Below are 4883 nucleotides of genomic sequence, written 5' to 3'. Positions count from 1 at the left end.
CTTTGTTATTGTACCTAAATTAAATTATAATAAAAAATTACACAAAAAATAGGAATTTTAAATAGTTAATTTGATACGAATATCGATATATTTTTATTAAAAAAAACATTATCGCTTTCTTAAAATCACATAAAGTCATATTATAACATCGACTGAGATAAATAATAAAATGAATAAATAATACAACAAAATATAATATATAATATAATATAATAGTTATATAATATAACTTAAAATTATAAATGAATATATATATATATATATATATGTGTGTGTATGTATATATTTAATAATAAAACATAATTATTATTATTTGACATTGACATTTAAAGACTTATATCAATTACAATTCCCGAGGCATTCAACACCCCTTATTGGGGGTGCCATTAGCACTCCCCTTAAGGAAAATCCAAAAAGTATTAAGATGATATCATGATAATTGACCATTGATATGTTACTAAGTTATGGTTAAGTTTGAGATGCACATTAATAAAAAAAAAATTAGGATAAGGATTTGTGCATAAAAAGGAAGATAAAATTGATTTTGTCAACTCAAAGAGATTGACTCATAAGGTTATCTTATTTAAATAACACTGTTTTTGCAAAACAGATCTTAGTATATAAAAATAAAATGAATTGTGTTTATAATCACATATATATATACTAATTGTGTACCCGCACAATGCGGCGGGAGCTGTAAATTTTAACGATGTTGAAGTTTTACTGGTTTTATTAGAGAAGTTTAATGACGATATAAGTTACACTTGGTCTTTACATATTAATATAATTTGAATAAATAAGAGTTATGGTTCCAATTACAGTCTATCGATGGAAAAAATTGTATGACATTTTAAAATCCAATATATTTAAAATCCAGCATATTTAAACGACTCCACAAATGTGTTCGATTTACATCAAGAGCAAAGAATCAAGAGATCGAGAGCGAGACCAAAAGTTCTAGAGTAATTGAATGAGAGATGATTGAGAGAACTTTTAATAACTTATGATGAATATCATTTTGAATCTCACCTTGGGAGATGGGAAGAAGACATAGAGGTATGAGATAGTGAAGACATGAGTGAAATATGTCGAAAGTATCTTGAGAACATGAAATGAAAAAGTAATAATGTGCATTGATAATTGTATGTTTTTTTTAATTGTAGATTAAGATATTTTAAGACATAATGTATAAAGTAGTAGTACTTAATGCATTATGAGTTGTTTTTAAGACTTTTGAAACTTTGTACATAAATGTATAGTGCTTTGTGCATTARAAATTGTTTTTAARACTTTTGATAAATTTAGTTTATACAGTAGTATATATATATATATATATATATATATAGAGAGAGAGAGAGAGAGAGGTGGTTATTTTATACAACCCTTGACATTCGTGCAACCAATACAACTCAGTCTCAACCGTCTATTTTATTTAATTAATATGTGATTTTATAGAAGTTTTGATTGTTTTCTGATATAAAGTATTAATCATAATCAATGAACCATATTCATCTTCTATAAATATTCAAATCATAATAAATGAACTCTCATCATTTCCATAATTATCTCAATTTATTGGATTGCATAGGTTGTACAAATGCGATGGGTTTTGTATTTGAAACAAACTCTCTCTCTCTCTCTCTCTCTCTCTCTATATATATATATATATATATATTAATACAAGAAGCATAATTAAAGTAACAATGTATTATTCAAATTCGTAATTAACACCACTCAACAATATTTGGAAGATGCACCAAAAGGATTAGTTACATTCCTTGATCAATTATATTTGGAAGATGCACCAAAAGGATTAGTTACGTTCCAGATGTATGGGGTTAAATCTGTCATCAATTATATGAAAAAGAATGATATGTATTAGTTACATTCCATGATCAAAGATGCACCAAAAGGATTAAAGCCAACAACAATATTAGGAAGGCAGTAGGAAAAAAGGATCATCTTCAATTATGCTTTGAAAACCATCATCATCTTCGCTTGAGTAATCTGATTTGGAAACCATTTAAACATAAAGAAGCCAATCAACTTCTTCCAACTTTACATCGTATTTGCATCAACATTAGCTAATTTAATCAACTTCTTCCAACTTTACATTGTGTTTGCATCAACATTAGCTATTAATCACCGTCTTAGGGGCCGTTTACCAAACACTTACTCAGTAAGCACTTACCGGTAAAATTTAACACTACTATTTACTTACTGGGTAAGATTTTAGTCCACAAATGGTATCGTATGCAATAATTTATCCGGTAAGCGCTTACCGTGGTAAGAGTCGTCCTCGTCACTTACCAGGTAAGACTCTTGGTCCCTGTCTCGCTCTTACCGGGAAAGATTCTTGGTCCTTACATATTCATCTGGTAAGGTAATGTAACTTGGTGTTCACTTACCCGAGTAAGCATTTGGTAAACGGCCCCTTAGCTTCCATAACAAAATTGTTTTATTAATAATTGTACACATAAGACAACGCGATTCCTTATAACCAACACGTCTTTATGAACAAAAAGCTTGAAGGTCGTTAAGATGAAAACAAACAAACCATCCTAGTTAAACTTGTTACATAAACAATAAGCTTTTGTGCATTAGATTTTGATTGCTCATGGAGAAATTTATTTATTAGATTATGATGCTAGCAATAGAGGAATTCATTAATTATCCAACAACAGTCCCATAACTGCTAGAGACATAAAGATTCATGCATTTGAGCTCTTTTAGGGAGGGATTTCTAAAAGGTGGGATTACATAGGTTTTTGCTAGGAAAGGGAAGAGAAAAAACCACTTCCTAACAAATTTGACCCACTTGCAATGGCAACCTACACAACAAATGAGGTCAACAATGCAAACAGAAGGCATACCAGTGAAGCACCTGTTTGTCTTGAAACTCTCAATTATGTATTTTGAGCTTGAGTCCTGACCAATTAAACTATTGATCTTATCTACAAGCCTGCAAATACAAATTGAATAACATAATTATAAGTGTCAGAATTAAGCTTGCAGCTCACAAACATTTTGATGCTATTATGAGCCTAGTTGAGTCAACCACACAAAACTGTCTGTAACAGAAAATTGAGCCTTACCAGTCAAATAACCTCGAGTATGTTGATAAGCATATTTCATATCATAACTTAACCATGGGGAATATTTGTAAGTACTCGAAAATCAATTCCGTATGTTGTCTTCTTAATATTTTTACTTTGCATATATGTTTTACCCTTTTGATCATTTTAATTGATTCAAACTACTTGTGAGAAGGGTTAGTACGGAATAAACACAACTAAAAGATAGATTAGTGATTTGCAACATCATCATAATTCTAGGAGTTCTACGATGGTGGGTTATTTACTGCACAAGAAGAAATTCCACATTTTACATGAACAAGTTTATAAATTCAAAATAATCAGATCAAGTGAACTTGGTAGCCAATTATTCTTGTTGGAAGCAAGTTGAATAGCTTAAAAATAAACACTGTGTCTCAATGGACTTTCTTTCATAAAATTAAAGGCTAGAAACCTTCATCAACAGAAACCATATATTTAATGCATTTCCCTTAATGGCACAGATTTAAATACATAACAGGACCCCTAAGGCTGAAATAAGACTGTAACTAACATCACACAATTGGGTATTAAAAAACTGTGAGAGAACCATCCCCGTCAATTTTAAAAAATCTGATTGGTTTCTTAAATGATAATTGGGTGAAAGTGAACAACTCTTGTACTGCTTCCAAGATACAACTGATCGGGAATACAACTTCAATCCCTGATGAAGAACAACACATAAACAAAAATTGTAAGGGGAAATCAAAGAACAAAAAGGAAATTAGATGAGAAGAGAATGAAACTATACCTAACTGGAGAAATACATGGCCCTCCTTCCATCAGACCTTTTGAGTTCCCATATTTCATCACCCAATTTATTCCTCCAAAAACCACCATAGCATCCGTCTCATCCAACGCATTAGCTTTCTCCTTCAAGAACCCTAGCAACCACTCACCAAAGCACTATAGTAACGTAACAGAAACATGATTAAGAAGCATTCATAACCAATTACGTAAATTAGTGTTTAGGTTTAAAAGAAGAGTAGAAGATGCAGAGGCCAAAATCGGGGGATGGAGAGCGTATACCAATACTACCACGCCAAAATTAGTCCAAAATGAGCAGTGTGAACCAAAGATTCGAGAACCTACAAAAAGATTCGAGAACACAGGTCAGATTTCAAACCCTAAACTCGAGAACACATTCGATAACACAAATAGATTTGTGTAAACAGAACCCTAAAAGATTACTTGGAAGATTGAAGAAGATGACGATGGAAGCTGGATTAAAGAAGATGACGATGGAGCGGTGGAAGTAATTGAGCTTTAATATATTGATGATTCGAGTAGAAAGAGTGATGAATCGTCATCTTGGGGAGCGATTTTGCCTGAATCGTCGTCTTGGGAGCGACGGAATTGCCTGAAACGTCGCCTCGGGGGAGGTCGTCTTGGGGAGTGACGTCTTGGGGAGAAGGTCTTGACTGCAGAAACTTACCAAGGTTATATTCGTCATTTAAAATTTTAAGACTTTTAAGACTTTTGGTAAATTTGTTTAATAAGATAATATATATATATATATATATATGATTTTAATAATGACATCGACAGAGACACATCTCGATTTTAATGTTCGATTTTATTATTTATCTCTGTCGATGTTATAATACGATTTTATGTGTTTTTAAGAAAGCAATAATAATTTTATTTTTGAATAAAATATAAATTTCAAAATATCATAAAAACTTGAAAAAAAGTATATCAATGTTAATATCAAATCAACTATTTAAAAGTTTTTTTTATGTGATTTCTTTAATTTCTTTATTTTATTAT

General features: G+C 31.0%; 1 long non-coding RNA gene across 2 annotated transcripts; it reads right to left on the bottom strand.

Annotated features, from left to right (window-relative positions):
• Window positions 1-2879: 2879 nt before the first annotated feature.
• LOC112513981 lies at window positions 2880-4466 on the bottom strand. 2 transcript variants are annotated; one of them, XR_003069388.1, is made up of 4 exons: window positions 4305-4466; window positions 4143-4201; window positions 3865-4019; window positions 2880-2962 (listed from the first exon to the last, which is right to left on the bottom strand). It is a non-coding gene; the product is annotated as an uncharacterized LOC112513981 (long non-coding RNA). The 2 variants fall into 2 exon arrangements; XR_003069387.1 differs by lacking the exon at window positions 2880-2962 and adding an exon at window positions 3564-3777.
• Window positions 4467-4883: the final 417 nt, after the last annotated feature.

This window comes from Cynara cardunculus (genome assembly GCF_001531365.2).
Source record: "Cynara cardunculus var. scolymus isolate 2C chromosome LG 6, CcrdV1, whole genome shotgun sequence".
Classification (NCBI taxonomy): domain Eukaryota; kingdom Viridiplantae; phylum Streptophyta; class Magnoliopsida; order Asterales; family Asteraceae; genus Cynara; species Cynara cardunculus.
This window is presented reverse-complemented; position numbering and strand designations above follow the sequence as displayed.